Here is a 17,955-nt window from a genome sequence, read left to right as displayed (position 1 = left end):
TAGATTTTTTTCCCCATACAATACATTATAATTTGTTTCCCCTTCTCCAGCTCCTCTCAGATCCTCCTCTTCTTCCCTATCCACCCAAATCCACACCTTTTCTTTTTCTATCATTATAATTCAGGCAATAATAATAATAATAACAATGATGGTGATAATAATAATAATATAAAAAGCAAACAAACAGAAAAAAGAGCCAAAGAAAAGTCACAAGGCACACATAAACGGAAAGTATAATAAATAAGCAAAAGATCTGTAAGGTAAAAATAGAAGAATTGTAAAACCAAAAAAAAAAAAAACCGAAAACAGAAAACCCTCCAAAAATATCATTGACACACCTAGGATAGGAATGGAGGCCCATGCAGGTCCACTCACCCTCGGCACTGAGCCTATGCAGACCTTTGCATGCCACCACCTCAGGCTCTGAGAGTTCACTTGTGCATCAGTCCTGCTCTGTTTACTGTCAGGGTCCAGCCTCGACACAGGATCGGAAGCAGGGGTATCTGGAAGGCGCATAATAAACACACACAGACTACTTTTTGGGTACAAGCTGACAGGCCATTTTTTAAGGCTTAAAGTTGTTTTCTCTTTCTCTCAGCTTGAAGCTGAATGTACTTTTGCTCACTCTCTCTCTTTGGGCTGAGGGTTGAACACACTCGTCCACTCCCTTTCTCACCGTCACGCACTCACTGTGCTCTTTTTCTTCTTCCACACACTCTCTCACACATACCTCACATTCTCTCTGTCTCTCACTCCACACTCTTCTCACATTCTCTCTTTACTCACACTCTCCCTCATTACTGCCAAATCAAATTCAAAAGAATAACCACATCCCACAAAGAATCAAGAATTACAATTGTTCCCCAAAGTTTCAGGCTTCCTCTATTCCCAGGCCTGTGGCTAAAATAATAGTTGCAAACTTATCATTATTTAAACTTTAACTTTTGCCTCATTATACTTCAGAGCTCAGAGCTCCGAGGTCAGCTACTTGCATTTTCCTGGGAAGCTCTAATGGTAAATGACACGGGCAAAGCTGCCAGGCAGTGGCCAGAAAGAGTCAGTCAAGTTAACCCTTAACTCAGGAGTTCCACTAGCTTTCTGCTTCAGTACATTGCACACAGTGCCTCTCCTAGAAGTCCCAGTGTTTTGACTTTAGTTTTACTAGTATAAGACTCCATGTATTCTATACTTTCCTATCCAGGAACCACTCTCAAATGCTTTATAAAACTTATTTCTTTTCTCAGGGTCCCAATATTGGCTCTGTTTGATTTTCTAATAATTTCTTCAAACTTTCTTTGCAAGTCAAACATTAATCTGGAACTACCATTGTACAGTTACTACTTTGCTTCCAAGATGAGAACACACAGCATGCACCTGGGCCCTTAGGACTGTGTTGTGCTGTGCCCCTGGGCCTCGATTTTTTAGTTGCTTAAGAATCATTACTTCAAGGAACATCTACTTTCACAGAATTCTCCAGAGCAGAAGATTAAGTGAGTGGGAAGTTCAGATATAATAGAATAATTACGCACACCAAGGCCAACTGAAAAGCAGTCACGCACAAATGAAATCTATACAGCCATTCTCCAGGAGAAATGGGAACAACTTTGTTTTACAAAGAGCTGCTGCAGACTACTGAGAGATCTCCACACCGGCCTGCTGTGGGCAGTCCCTGTCATGGTATGCCGTCCCCAGCAGTTTTATAAGAGCTTGTTTCCGTTGTGTATTCCATTCCCACTGACTCTTAACAATCATTTTGCCTCCTCTCTTCTGCGTAGTTCCCTGAGCCCTGAGGGATTTGATGGAGACATCCCATTTAGGATGGGGTGTTCCAAGGTCTCTCACTCTGTATATTGTCCAGCTGTGGGTCTCTGTATTTGTTCCCGTCTGCTGCAGGAGGAAGCCTCTTGGAAAATGGCTGAGCAAGACGGTGATCTAGGAGTATGGCCGAATCTCATTAGGAGTCATTTTATCACTATGTTTCATTTACACAGCAGTAGTTGGTTCCTGTCCTATCTAGACTCAGATTCTTGGCCTGCTGGACTGTGTGAGGCATGAATTCCATCCATCTCATAGAGTAGCTTAAATCCAATCCAATGTTAATTGGTTACTCCCACAAATGTGCCATTATTGGACTAGCTTGTCTTGCAGGCAGACCACCATTGTAGATCCCCAGGTTTCTAACTGGGTTGGTGTTTATCCTTCTCCTCTGATAGTGTGCAAAGTATCTTCCAGTACCACGGATATTAGGCTCTAGGTAGGCACCAGCTTGAATTCTTCCTGTTCAGTGTTTTCTTCAATGATAGGGCCTCACCGTCTGTTGTGGAGAGCAACCAATAGTTTTAGAAATGGCCTGAGTTGTTTTTGGAGGGAAGGGGTCCATGAGACTTCTTTGGCTAAGAATTAAATTAGATGTAACCTAGAAGGTTCATTTGGTGGAGAGAGATGTCTGTTTGGATCTTTGTCTTCCCCATTATTTGGCAATTCCAAATTTGATTTCTTTCATACATGTATTTATTTTGAGACATCTCTACTGTATTAGGTTTCCATACATCCCTTTGAATGGCCCTTAGTTGTATCTGATCCTCCCTGTATTCTCTCCTTTAACCTTCTCTTCCTTCCCCATCCCTATTTAATCCTCCTGTTCCAGTAGCCCTCCCCGCCCAGTCCATCCATAGCCATCTACTCTATCTCCCGTTCCTAGGGAGACTCTTTCCCCCCTGCTAGTCCATTACTCTATCTTGATTGGTGAGGAGGACATTGTAGGCACGTTTCCCAAACTTCTGCATGTGTATATATTATTTAATGCCCAGTACTTCATTCTCACCCCAGCCCTTCCTGTTCTTGTCCCTCCAAATCCTGTGGATCTCAATCACCTCCCCACCACAGATAATTTTGCTTCTATCCATGTCATATACACACATGATTTTATTTATTGGTATAAAGTCTAGGACCCATAAAAAGCAAGACATTTCTTTTTGTTTGATTGGCTTTATTCAGTTAATGGTATTATCTCCAGTTGTACTTGTTTCCTTGAAAATGACAGAACTCTGACCTTCGTTATGGCTCAAACATTTACTATTGTGCATATACCACCTTTTCCTTACCCATTCCTCCCTTGTTGGGCATCTAGGCTGACGCCATAATGTAGCTATTGTGAATGGGGTTCCAGTTAACATTGATGTGCAAGCGTCGCTGTTATCTGTTGACTTGCAGTCCAAGACCTAGCAGTGGCCGGGTAATATCTGGGTCATTTTGTTGTTTGTTTAGGAAGCTTTGTGGTATCTCTTGAAGTCAATGGATGACATATTCTCTGTCCCACTTTTTCTTTTCTTTCTTTTTTATTTTTTGTGAACATGCTAAATAAAGACTTGCTGTCCTATGTTGTCACAGTTCTGTCTGCATCAGAGAGACCTCTGTAAGGAGTCAACCAAGGCCTGACCACAATATCTCTCTTCCTTTCTGCCATATCCAGTTTGACCTTATTACAGCAGCAGCATATTCTTCAAATGCCATCCTCTGTACATGTTCAGGGAAACAGAAATATTTTCTCTGTCCTCCTGTAATGCTTCTCTCAATAAAGCCAAGTCAACTGTGACACCTGACAAGCCTTCTCAGACCCCAGTCATAGAAACTTCTCCGTTAGGCTTACCTCTGCTAATACTCTTACTAAAGATGGCTGATTGGCTGGATGGATGGTAGACAAGCAGATAGACAGATGATGGTAGATAGATAGACAGCAGACAAATAGGCAGATGATAGACAATAGATAATAGATAGTAGATAGATGATGGATTAAACAGATGGGAGATAGACAAATGATAGATAATAGATGATTGATAGAGTGATAGAGAGATAGATAGATAGATAGATAGATAGATAGATAGATAGACAGACAGACAGACAGACAGACAGACAAATAGACAGACAAATGATAGGTGATAGATAATAGATGATAGATAGTAGATAGATAGCCAGACAGGCAAATAGACAGATGATAAGATGATACATAATGGGTGATAGATGGTAGATAGATGATGGATTAACCAGATGGTGGATAGATAGATGAGAGTTAAATAGATGGTAGAAAGATGATAGACAGACAGACAGACAGACAGACAGACAGATAGATGTTAGACAATAGGTAGATGATAGATTAAACATATGGTAGACAGATAAATAGATGGAATCCAGATAATAGATGATAGATAGATAGATAGATAGATAGATAGATAGATAGATAGATAGATAGATAGATAGATAATAGATGATAGGTAGATGATAGATAGGCAGATAGATGATAAGAATCAGCCTATATGAACAATGAGTATGGAGTCTGTGTCTGAACACAGTAGCACATTTGAGAGTGTAGCAAAATCTTAAGCAGATCTTAAGCAGCTATAGAACTCGAATTAATCCTCAAACCTCTAGGAAGATGCTAGAAGAGATTTTTGGAACCAGGCAAAGTGATTACTTTTTGCTTATTAAAAAGTCACCCCTCCTTCTCTGTCCTTTCATCTTGGCCTCATTTCAGCCTCAGATGTACTTCCATTTAAAAGATTAGCTTTTTCCAGGACCCAGTACTGGGGCAAGCTTTCTGTTTCCTTATTAACACGTATTACAATACACTGCTTCAGGACCAGCTGGCAGCTACAGTGGCTGTAATTACTGGTAATGATGCGAGCTCTGAGAAAAGCTCTGGATAACGTCCCAAGGTTGTTGATTCATCAGGGACCAGGCCACAAGGCAAATCATTGAGTGCCTCAAGCCTCAACAAGCTTTCTAAAGTCAAAGCTGTAAGGACTGAAATATGTTACTGTTTTGCAGTTGGTGACTGAAGAAAACCAGTTTCACTGAAACAATGAGGAATGGGACAGCGTTTAACCCTCTACCTCCTTTCAAAAGTGTGTGAGGCAGACTTGATTTACCAGTGGCACATGCTAAAAAAGCAAACAGATCAGGACAGATGAACTTAGGGTTGAAACATTTGCTAGCTTAAATACTGTGCTCTGAGATGAAAATGAAGAATGGGAAGGAACTTTGAGGGGGGCAAAAACTACAAGCTTGTTTTAAGGATGGAGAAATGCATGCAGATTTAAAGGTCAGCCTGAAGGACACAGAATGATGAAATCGTGGGAGAGTAAGGGAACAAATGTGGAAAGTTGATAGGAAGTGAGCCTGGTAAGGTGCAGAGAGGAGGGTGACAATGGGTAGAAGAGGAATTGTGGAGAAGTAGATGAACTAGATATGCAGATAAATCATCTAAAGAGGTGCAGGGGGACTCTTATTTATACAGTGGAGAATATGCTATCTACGTTGGGTACAGGTAGGAGAGGCTGAGACCTTGGCGTGATGGAGAGAGGTCCCCACAGCACTGTGATGACTAGGAAGGGAGCTACATATGATCAGTGACTATGGGATGTCCAAGAAAGAGTCTGTCATGCATGGAAAAGCAACCCAACTACAGCTTCCCTGGAGGAGAAGTTAAAGGTGGTGGCCTGTTTGGGCAGGAGACTGGGACAGGCACATGTGGTCAGAACCAAGGTGAGGGTGACCAGATCGGCTTAGAACTGTATGAATCTGGGAAGAACCAATAGCTGAGGGAGCTTGAGGCAGAGAGAGGTCACGAAGGTAAAAGATGGATGACACTAGTCAGAAGGAAGGATGGGTGAGGTGGGATCCAGAGGAACAGGGTCGGGCATCTGGGGATGGAGCTTTACTTCCTGGAGTCTGTTATATTCTGGAAAGTAAACTAGGTTGAGGTTAGGAAAAACCCCATTACGTAAAAAAAAGAACCAGTCCAAGAATTCAGCTAAGTAAACTGAAGACAACTATAATTCAGTGATATCCTGTCCTTGTTCCCTACACAGTTGACATAATATAAACAAGGGACTTAAGCACAGAGAGCTGGAAAGAGGGATAGGATACGACACATTTCCCTCCATTTGGTCTCTAAGGACCTTTGAACTTAAGTAAGCCTTCCAAATCAACTTAAGTTTTCCTCCTGTGGAACAGGTTGTTTAAATTTTCCATTCGTTTTACTTTTCCCTCAGTTTTCCCGGATGATGCCCCTGACGACATAAGAAACTGAGGGTGTATTAGTATTACGTCGGAGTGTTGCTAATGTTGGAGGAAGTAAGGGTGTGTTTGTACCCTGCATGTCTGACAGAAAAGATGTGAGCGTTCCCCATGAGAATGTAACTGTGCAGTTTGCCCTCTCATCTAGGGCTCCCAGGCAAGCCATCGAGACAGGCCCACTGCCATGCTACTTCCCTGATTGAGTCAACTGGTATGTCCTGGTCCTGAATTATTATGCTGTGTGCCTCCCAAGAGAACAGAATTCTAGACTAGAATAGAAATAGAAGCTGGGAGTCAGGGGCCCTGACCTAGGGACACTGCTGCTGTTACACAAACTTTGCTAACAGCCCCAAACCAGGAAATAATTGTGATGATTGACCTTTCTAGGGAAACAAACAATAGAACTATCTACAGAATTCCTTTAAAGGCAGTCAGCTTGAGCTGGCTAGAACATGTCTAGGGACAGCGTTTGGGCGCATTAGTCCATGGCTGGTAACTTCAGTTTGTTTATCTGTATATTCAGCAGCTCTAGACCTGTAGGGTCTTGATTTGTAGAGGTCCTGAGGCCGGCAGCCACAGCTTTCCTTACAGGAAGAATAACTCAAGATTTCCCTCTGAGGAAGCCTGGCCTTTCTTTAGCATTGGCAAAACATAAAGACACTTCTCTATTTATCACCAACAACTGTATGACTCTGAGCTTTCTCCCTTCTCTAGAGACCACCCCTGTGGAAGGTACCAACCCAGAGCTCACTCAGTATGAGGCTGGTCTTGACCCACACTGGCTACTTCATAATACGCCACTCTTGTCATTGATCATTCACTGAAAATTTGATAGTACTAGAAGAAGTGGAGTTAGATTTTTAAAAAGTTCTCTTTGCCTGAGCATCCCAGATTGCCTTCCTGGCTGAGAGTAGAAAGAATGGTGCTGGTAGACAAGGATATATCAAACTCGGACAGATGGCTAAGTGTAGTGCCTGTTAGCATACCACAGCACATGCTTGGCCTCTACGCTCACTCAGGACATTGTCTCTTCCCAGCTTGTCTCACCCACCCCCTAATATAAACCACTGCCTCCTAGGAGCTTCACTCCCCTTCCCCCAGCTTCACCTTCCTAAATAAACTTGACACTGGCTATGTGGCTCTCCTCTTGGCACATTCCTGACCTCTTTGCCCTCTTGGCGCTCTTCTCTTTCTTGCTCTCCCCCATCTCTCTCCTCTCATGGCCTGCTTCAGAGTGCTTCTGGCTGGTCTCTCCCTCATATCTACAATACAAACAGTCTCTTTGCATTTTCCTTTACCCACCGCTGTCTGTTACAGCTTCCAAGAGACACACCCATGCTTATGTTTATTTTTCCTTCCTTAGCATGGCTGGAGGGGTTGGGGGGACACGTGGTCTACATTTCAGCAAGAGATCCATGACATGTTATAGCATCATGGCATACCCAAATCTGTCTCCTTAAATAACCAGGGCAAGGTTGGAGCACTCCTCAAGGCCCCCGCAGGTGTCTCCCCTCAGGAACGATGATGTAGCTAAAGGGATGCTATCCTGGTTTGTGAGTTTATCTCTGTTACAGCCATCAACACGTATCAGAGATGCTGCAATAATACTGGACTTCCAAGGACACTGTGAAGCATTGGGTTCCCTCAAGAGGTGCTCTGAACCTATATGAATGTATAGTCTTGCCTCTGTTTACCCTTCTACCCAGATTCACCTTCCCAGTGGCTTGTGGGAATCAGCTGTCTCCATGAGGCAGATAATGTTCCAGTTATGTTCTCATTGTGAAGTAGTAAGTCAGCCTTCTCTTACTCCCCTGAGAATTAAAGTGAGCCATTCAGATGGTCACCAGGCGCGTGTTGATGTCTTTCTTTCCAGAAGGAAACAAGTTACTAGGATTGCTTCCTCCGTAAAAGCTGTACTGCCCTGCACTTTCACAATTTGCCTTTCTTACAACGTCTCAGAAGGAACGCAGAGCAAGTCAAAGTGGCCACTCACCTCGATTTCCTTGCCGTTTTGCAAAGAAAGTCCAACAGTCTCAGTTCTTGTCGCAGTGGATGCTTTCTTCAATAGGTGTCACCCTGCACGGTGACTTCCCTGTGAGAGTATATAAAGTAATAATATAATCAAAATGTCTATGTCAGTGCATAGAAAAAGGGCTGGAAAGTAGCTCAGAAATGACGTGGATAAGCTGAGAATTTGCAGTGTGCTAGAAACAACCCTGGTGGCTGCCTTAGGAGGCATAGTCCTGGGTATGACATAGTAGCTGCCTTCATCCACATCCCTTAGGCATAAGACTAATAGCTTGAATTCAAAAACCAGTCCCAGCCAGAACTGATATTGCTGCAAATCAGGGTTAGTAGTACAGCCTGTGGATGCTCAGGAAGCTCTTGGGTCCAGTGCCCTGTGAGCCACTAAAGCACACTAAAGCTTAACAATTCTAGTGGACTCTACAGTGGAAGAGTACACACTGGGGGTTCTAGCACCTCAGTGAGAGAGTGTGTGCGGCCCAGTGGCAGAGCGCTGGCTGAAAGAGCATGTGTGTTCACACCTGCTTATAAAATACCAAAAATACACAAATGAATAAAGCCATCACCTTCACTTGAGGGATATAGGGAGACAGTGCTTTGCTCTAGGTTAGTTTCCATGATTTGCTATCTGAGAAAATCTTACCAGAAGCAAGGAAAGACTGGCCACAAGTGATGTTTTTGAGACCAGCACTTTCGGCTATGGTGACTTTGTGGGTAGGCAGTTTGTGGTTTTTATCTGCGTTCACACTGCATTAGAATGCTCTTGTTTTAGTCCAGTGTCCTCCTCTGATTAATGTTCTCTGTAATTTTTTATGCTCAACAGGAAAACAGCAGGACGTAACTGTGACAGGCCACCTGTGAGTGACAGGCCACCTGTGAGTGACAGGCCACCTGTGAGTGACAGGACAGCTGTGACTGTCCTAGCTGCTGAGTGACAGGACAGCTGTGAATGACAGGCCAGCTGTGTGTGATAGGCCAGCTGTGACAGGACAGCCATGACTGTCCTAGCTGTGAGTGACAGGACAGCTGTGAGTGACAGGCCACCTGTGAGTGACAGGACAGCCATGACTTTCCTAGCTGCAAGTGACAGGACAGCTGTGAATGACAGGCCAGCTGTGTGTGATAGGCCAGCTGTGAGTGACAGGACAGCCATGACTGTCCTAGCTGTGAGTGACAGGACAGCTGTGAGTGACAGGCCATCTGCGAGTGACAGGACAGCTGTGAGTGACAGGCCACCCGAGAGTGACAGGACAGCTGTGAGTGATGGGCCACCTGCGAATGACAGGACAGCTACCAGCAACACTGAGACCTGGCAGGCTATATCCCATGTGTTGAAGCCTTTTTTGTCATTTCGCAGAAAAACCAGCCACAAGCAATCAGGAAGCCATTTATACTCCTCACATTTCATTTTCTTTTTCCTAATATGAACAGGCACTATCTAACAACTGTCTCTTTTGTAGAAGTTAGAGTAAAATATATTTGGTTCTCCTCTATGACTCTGCTCCCCTCAAAATGTACAGTGAACTTCATGTTCAAAGAAAGCCTAGAGAATTGTATACTTATCAAACCTCTCTTGAATAGTTAATTTCATGTTTTCTTAATGAACAGCTAGTAAGGAGACACAGGGAACAAAAGTAATATAATTTTTTATATTACTGGGCAATGGAGTGTTACAAAATGAATGTTTGTATGATTATAACTGCATCAGACAGTGCAACCCTAGTCTGCAGCCATACTACCCGAATACATCCAAGCTTGTCCATTCCTGGAGGCAAAGCAGGGTTGGGCCCACTTAGTGCTTGCGTGGCAGTCAGTTCCCCCTCAGTTCTGGGAATATAGACAGCAGCTCTAGCTGTACCTGTGCGAAGTGACACTTACACAAAGTGTATTGCTCATAGCTATATCTGTGACAGTGTGTCTGGGGAAGAGCTCACGTGTCCATCTGTACATAGAACAGCTGTATAACCTATGGAGTTACACCTGGTAAAGTACTGGGTAGCCATAAAAGAAAGAATGAGGAAGCTGTTGGTAGACTGATATGGGAAGATAAAACAGAATAATGAAAAAAGGGGGAAATCTAACTACACATTCATTACAGTCACCTTTATTTGTGAGATCGATGGGAAATTTTCCTTTTTTTTTTCTATTGAAATTAGCTTTTCCCCCTCCTCACATATTCTAATTACAATTTCCCCTTCCTCTGCTTCTCCTAGTTCCTCCCAACCTCCCCTCCCATTTAGATCCACCCCCTTTTCTGTCTCTCACTACAAAATAAGCAGGCTTCTAATAGATAATAACATAACATAGCAGGGCATGACATAACTATGCCAGCTATTCCCAGATGTTAACTTGTCTACATCTGGAATGAACTTCAATCCAGACCTGGAGGCCAGAACATTCAGGCTTTTGATCTGGATTTTTTTTTATTAGATATATTTCTTTACTTACATTTCAAATGTTAATCCCTTTCCTGGTTTCCTATCCATAAGCCCCCCTCCCCTCCCCTCCCCTCCCCCATATGGGTGTTCTCCGTCCATCCATATTCCTTACTGCCCCCAACATTCCCCTGCACTGGGGGTCCAACCTTGGCAGGATCAAGGGCTTCCCCTTCCACTGGTGCCCCAACAAGTCTATTCTCTGCTACATATGCAGTTGGAGCCCTGGGTCAGTCCATGTATAGTCTTTTGGTGGTGGTTTAGTCCCTGGAAGCTCTGGATGGTTGGCATTGTTGTCCATATGGGGTCTCGAGCCCCTTCAGCTCCTTCAGACCTTTCTCTGATTCCTTCAACAGGGGTCCTGTTCTCAGTTCAGTGGTTTGTTGCTAGCACTAACCTCTGTATTGGACGAGCTCTGGATGTGTCTCTTAGGAGAGATCTATATCCGGTCCCTTTCAGCATGCAGTTTTTAGCTTCATTGATCTTACTTAGTTTTGGTGGCTGTATATATATGGGCCATATGGGCCACCTGTAGGGCAGGTTCTGAATGGCTCTAAACTTTGCTTCCATATCCCCTCCTATGGATATTTTTTCCCCTTTTGAGAAGGAGTGGGAGCATCCACATTTTGGTCATCCTTCTTCAGCTTCCTATGATGGTCTGTGGATTGCATCTTGGTTAATTCAAGATTTTGGGCTAATATCCACTTATCAATGAGTGCATACCAAATGTGTTTTTCTGTGATTGGGTTACCTCACTCAGGATGATATTTTCCAGTTCCAACCATTTGCCTATGAATTTTATAAAGTCATTGTTTTTGATAGCTGAGTAATATTCCATTGTGTAGATGTACCACATTTTCTGTATCCATTCCTCTGTTGAAGGGCATCTGGGTTCCTTCCAGTTTCTGGCTGTTATAAAGAAGGCTGCTATGAACATAGTGGAGCTTGTGTCTTTGTTATATGTTGGGGCATCTTTTGGGTATATGCCAAGGAGAGGTATAGCTTGGGACTCAGTTAGTACTATATCCAATTTTCTGAGGAACCTCCAGACTGATTTCCAGAGTAGTTGTACCAGCTTGTAGTCCCACCAACAATGGATGAGTGTTCCTCTTTCTCCACATCCTCATCAGCATCTGCTGTCACCTGAGTTTTTTATCTTAGCCATTCTGACTGGTATGAAGTAGAATCTCAGGGTTGTTTTGATTTGCATTTCCCAAATGACTAAGGATGTTGAGCGTTTCTTTAGGTGCTTTCTTCCTCAGCTGAGAATGTTTTGTTAAGCTCTGTACCCCATTTTTTAATAGGGTTATTTGATTCTCTGGAGCCTAACTTCTTGAGTTCTTTGTAAATACTGGATATTAGCCTTCTACCAATTGTAGGATTGGTAAAGATCTTTTCCCAATCTGTTGGTTGCCGTTTTGTCCTAACCACAGTGTCTTTTGCCTTACAGAAGCTTTTCGGTTTTATGAGATCCCATTTGTTGATTCTTGATCTTAGAGCATAAGTCATTGGTGTTTTGTTCAGGAACTTTTCCCCAGTGCCCATGTGTTCAAGACTTTTCCTCACTTTTTCTTCTGTTAGTTTGAGTGTGTCTGGTTTGATGTGGAGATCCTTGATCCACTTGGACTTAGGCTTTGTACAAGGTGATAAGAATGGATCTATTTGCATTCTTTTACATGTTGACCTCCAGTTGAGCCAGCACCATTTGTTGAAAATGCTATCTGTCTTCCATTGGATGGTTTTAGCTCCTTTGTCAAAGATCAAGTGCCCATAGGTGTATGTTGATCTGAATCTTGATGTGGTATGACATAGGCTTTTGATCAAGATCCTGAAGCAGAGTGGCCATGAAAAGCTTAGGCCCAGACAAGGTGGTACACGGCTTTAATCCCAGGAGACAGGCAAGCTGGTCTCTGAGTTCAAGGGCAGCCTGGGACAGAACAAGTGAAGTAAAGAACAGCTTAGGTCCAAGCATGGTGGTACGGATCTTTAACCTGGGCTGTACCTTCTGCTGGAGGTCTACATAAGGACAACTGAAGAAGGCACACTCACTCTTCTTCCCCTGCTTGCATTTACATGCTATCACTGTTGGAACCCATTTCTTCAGGATTCTAGCTTATACAGAAGAGCAGCGGAAACACATAGCCTTGTAGGACTAACTGCTAGACTCTTGGACTTCCCATTCACAACTGCCCATTGTTGCATTAGTTGGACTGCAGACTGTAAATCATTCCAATAAATTCCCTATATATAGAGAAAGACATCCCACAAGTTCTGTGACTCTAGTGATCCCTGGCTAATACAATAACATAGTATATAAAACAAAACTGATATATTGGAATAAGAAAAAAGCAAACAGAATTGAAAGAGAACAAGAAATATATTCAGACTCAAGAGATCTACTCACACAGTCAAGGATTCAGTATATTGTGGAAGCTCTAGAGTAAATGTAAAGGATGTGTAGGTATAAAGAATGTGTTCAGGGGTGTTGTATGTACGTACATATGTATGTTTGTATGTATTGTTCTGCCTCTACTCTGCAGGATTCCCTGAGAAGAAGGATTTGATGGAGGTACCCTGGTTAGGACTGAATGTTCCAAGGTCTCTCATTCTCTGGATAATGTTTAGCTGTGTGTCTTTGTATTTATGTCCATCTGCTACAAGAGGAAGCTTCTGTGATGATGGCTGAACAAGGCACTGATCTAGGAGTATAACAAAATGTTATTAGGAGTCATTTAATTGCTATATTTTGGTTTATTTTCATTTAGAACAGTAATATTCTAATTTTGTTGTAGGTCCCTGGACTGTTTATAATCATGTTGTTGGTCACCCAGGCAGGGTCAGGTATGGGTCTATAGCTTGTGAAGTGGGGCTTGAGGCAAATCAGACATTGGTTCGTGACTCCCATAAGCCACTGTTGCACTATCCTATCTTGCAAGCAGGACACCACTGTAGATAGCCACCACTGTGGCTGTTTGGTGTTTTACCTTGTTCCTTTGCTAGCTTACAGAGTGCCTTCCTGTACCAAGATACTAGCATATAGGAGTAAAAGCCCTATGTACAAATGAGCTCAACTCCTCCTTGTTCAGTGCTTGTGTAGGTGTTGTGTTCAGCAATGGGACATTGCTGTTAGTTCGTGGAAAACAGCCTCTCTTCTTGGCAACAGCATAGGTTGTCTGGAGGTTCCCATTACACCCCTTTGGCCAACAGATCAATTAGATGGATCCCAATCCGAGTACTGAAGGCTTCATTTGGTGACAAGACATGTCTCGTTATTTGGTGATTTCACTTAGATCCCTTCATATTTGTATTTATTTAGTGAAGCTTCTACTGTACTAGGTTTCCATGCCCTTAATTTTACCATCTCCCCCTGTATTTCCTCTTCCCTTCCTATTTGATTTCCCACCATCCATCTGTAACTGTCCTTGTTCCCTTTCCCAGGGAGCTCTATGTGTCTCTTTTTCCCCTGCTCCTTACTCTATAACCTAACTTCTGTATTTCGACAGATATGTAACTTGGTTACTGTTGAATTGACAGCAAATTCCACATATCAGCAAATACATATCATATTTGTCTTCCTGAGTCTGGATTATTTCTCCCAGGATGACTTTTTTCTATCCACTTTTTCTAACCATTTACCTACAAATTTTATGTCATTAAAAAAATGCCTGAGTAATACTCCATTGTGTAAACATAACACTTTGGGTGTCGTTGTTGTTGTTCGTTGTTGTTGTTGTTGTTGTTGGGCTTTTTTTTTTATTTGCTTGTTTTTGTTGGTTTTTGGTTTTCAAGCAGGGTTTCTCTGTGTAGCACTAGGTATCTTGGAACTCACTCTGTAAACCACACTGACCTCAAACTCAGAGATCCACTTGCCTCTGCCTCCCAAGTGCTGAGATTAAAGGTGTGTGCCATCACATCCAGCCCTTCCTTTTTTCTTTTTCTTTTGTTTTTATCCATTTTTAACCATTTTTATCCATTCATGTGTGGAGGGACATCCAGGTTGTTTCCGGTTTCTGGTTATTATGAGTAGAACAGCAGACAGCGTGGTTGAGCAAGTGTCTCTGGTAGAATGGAGCTTCCTTTGGGCCTAGGCCAAAGATTGATATAGCTAGAGATTGAGGTGGGTCAATTCCCATCTTTCTGAGGAACTGCTATACTGATTTCCATAGTGGCTGTAAAAGGCAGCCCTACTGATAGACGAATGTTCCCCTTATTCTGCCTCCTCACCAGATCACCTGCTGCCACCTCCCCTTCCTTTCCTCCCCCTCCTCCATTAGATCACACAGATCATTCTCTACAAACAGCCCCCCACTGCCGCCGCCGCCCCACCCGTCATCGCATTAGCCAGGGTGTCAACTCTAGCACACATTCCCTAAGAACCAGCTGGCCAGGACAGCCAGGGAAGCAGCCAGGCTGACTGTAAATCTTCACCTTTCTCCTTTCCTCCATATTCATTTTCCTGGTTTCATCCCCACCTGTTGCAGCCCCCTCCCCTTCTCCCATCTCTAGTGGACCATACAGATCTTCCACTGTGAACTCCTTCGCCCCAAGTTAAGGCTTCACCCAACTCCAGCAGACATTCCCTTGAACCCACCAGCCAGGCCTACCAGAGAATCAAGCTAGCACAGCAGGTAGGCAAGCTTTGGATTTTCCCTCTCCCTCCTTCCCTTCACATCCAGTGCCCAGTCTCATCACCAGCTGTGTAACAGGCTACCTGTTGTGGCTTCTGCTCACCCTCTGACCCAATTCCCAGGAGACTAAGAGGATCCTGGTGGAACCCTTGCTTGCCTTCCTCCTATGGACCCTTTCATAGGCCTCTCAGACCCCATCCACGTTCCTAAGTGTCAGCTGCAAAATACCTAAAAGAGCACTTTACTGAGAACCACCAGTGGCCACACCTAGCACATCTCAGAAGAATTTCCCACCAGGCAATGCACAGCCACCACATTCTCCTAAGAACCAGTCAGGGCAACAAAAATGAAGGGATGGCCATCTACCTAACCAACACAAGACTGGTTATCAGTATCTAGAATTACAGTCTTCCCAATCCCAGATGCCTAGACACTAGCATAAAAACACAGCTAATAACAGCCACAACAGAGTATCTCTTTAGAGCATGGCAACCCTACTACTACAACAGGCCCTGAGAATTACCACACAGCTGAAGCACAAGACGGAGACCTTAACATAGCCTTTACATGCCGGAGGTCCCCAGAGAGGAAGTGAATAGATTCCTTAAAGGGATGTATGAGAACAAAACACAAACAGTGGAAGGAAATGAACACAGCCCAAGGCGCGAGGCTGGAAATAGAACCAGAAAAGAAAACCAAAACTGCAGGAAATCTGAAAATAAAAGCTTAGGACCTTGAGCAGGAACCTCAGCAGTAGACCTCGCCAATAGAACAAGTCACGGAAGAGAGAAACACAGGCACTGAAGACAGAAAAGATGGATACCTCAGACAAGATGTTAAACCAAAAAACAAAACAAAACAAAACAAAAAACTCCTGGTACAAATCATCCTGGAAACCTGTGACACTGTAATGTTAGTTTTTTAAAGTTAATTAATTAGTTATTCATATCACCTGACTAGGGCCCCTAACAATTGAAGCAGTCCTATGGGTTTTTAAGTCAGCTCTCCCAAAATCACTGAGGTATTACCCTAATCTATTTCTCTGCATGCTACACTGTTAATTCCCCTGCTGCGCTTCCCAAGTACTTGCTATTTGAGTTGCCCTGGTTCTTTCTGCTCCATGAGCCTGTCCCCGGGTTCCATTTATCCTGGACACATGATCCACCCAGCCTCATGATGGCCTTCTTCCCCTTCCATCATCTTTCTCCTTCTCCTCTCTCCTTATTTGTCCTCTTTTCTCTTGCATGGTCCCTACCTGTGAACCCAAGCCCGGAATCTGAAACCCCACTTACTTCTGTTTACCCCAGTAATTGGCTGAAGTCACTTATTTAACCAAGAGCTTTAAATTAGACAGCAAGGTTTAATCCTTTTGCAGAATCCAAGAAATACATCTTAATATTCAAGGATAGATATACCAAGCAATGGACCTAAAGAGAAAGCTGCTATAGACGTGTTAATATCTGACAAAATAGAGTTCAAATTAGAACTAATCAGAAGATAAGGGAAGGGCATACTCATGAAAAATCCACCAACAGGGCATTGTAGTTCCTAACCATGTACTAAGCACAAGGGCACCCAAGTTCATAAAGGAAACATTACTACAGCTTAAATCTCATCAGTATCTTCACACTAACAGTGTGAGACTTCAAGAGAAGCCATCTAGACAAAAACTAAACAGAGAAGTGTTGGGACCAATATTGTAAACTAAATGGACATTAGAGATACTTATGAAACATTCCACCCAACACAAAAGAACATGCCAATACCTCATAGAATTAACTCCAAACAAAAAGCAAGTCTCAAAAGATACAAGAAAATTGACCTGACACCCTACATCCTATCTGACCATCATGGATTAAAGCTGGACATCAACAACAGAAACAAAGTTTACTAACCTGTAGAACCTGAACAACTCATTACCAAACAAAAAGTGGGTTACGATGGACATTAGGAAGACGTTAAACACTTTCTAGAGCTGAATGGAAACCAAACTACAACATGACTTATGAGATACAGGGAGGATGAGGGTGGTTCTGCAAGTGAACATGCTGACGGTGTAGAAATGTAGGCTCGCCATGGCTCATTAACTTGTAAGACGCAGTGTAGTAATTTAATTTCAGTGCAGTAATTAAAGACGCACACAAAGACTAGTAATGTGGTGAATGCATTATTATGTAACATTGCGTGTAATGCAGTTACTTCTTGGCTCCCATTCCAAAGAAAACTTTGTATTTCCTGAGTAATCCTGGACAAGAGCAGATGGGCAGGTGGGAGTCTAAAGCAGTTTGATTAGAGCTGGGATGGGGATTGTGTTTGTTTAACTTCTATCAGTTTTGGGAAAGTACTTTGATATAACTGAAGCTTCTTAAAAAATAAACTGTAAACTTTCTTCCAGTTTCTTCAAATTAAAATTGTTTTGTAATTACAAAAGACTATAAAAACCATGTGATCCTCTCTGTTGCCCCATCCCTTACTATCATGGTTATAGATGATAAAAAAAAAAAGTTTTAAAAGGTTAGAAAAACTAGTGTTGGAGACTGGTAGATACTAAAACTCCCGACCTCTGCTGAGCACTGAGCAATTTCTTTCTTGATTATAGCCAGAGAGATGCTTCTGAAATGTGTTTCCTGAATATAAGAAATCAGAGAAACCAGAAGCAGAGGCCATGCCTGTACCACAAGCAGTAGGGCTTCCCAAGGGTAAAACTGTGCTGTTCCTGGTAACTTCTTACTATGTTATTGGAGGCCTTTCTGTTATAAAATGTATCTCGCACTATAGCAAGACTCTTTGGG

The 17,955-nt window shown here is 42.9% G+C and overlaps 1 protein-coding gene across 5 annotated transcripts in view; it reads left to right on the top strand.

The window, feature by feature from the left end:
- Window positions 1-17,955, top strand: part of Ncoa7 (nuclear receptor coactivator 7) — a 152,153-nt gene that overhangs the window by 116,880 nt on the left and 17,318 nt on the right. The window lies entirely within an intron of this gene.

This window comes from Rattus rattus, chromosome 2, assembly GCF_011064425.1.
Source record: "Rattus rattus isolate New Zealand chromosome 2, Rrattus_CSIRO_v1, whole genome shotgun sequence".
Taxonomy (NCBI): Eukaryota; Metazoa; Chordata; class Mammalia; order Rodentia; family Muridae; genus Rattus; species Rattus rattus.
The sequence above is the reverse complement of the archived record's forward strand: the minus strand, read 5'-3'. Positions and strand labels throughout refer to the sequence as shown.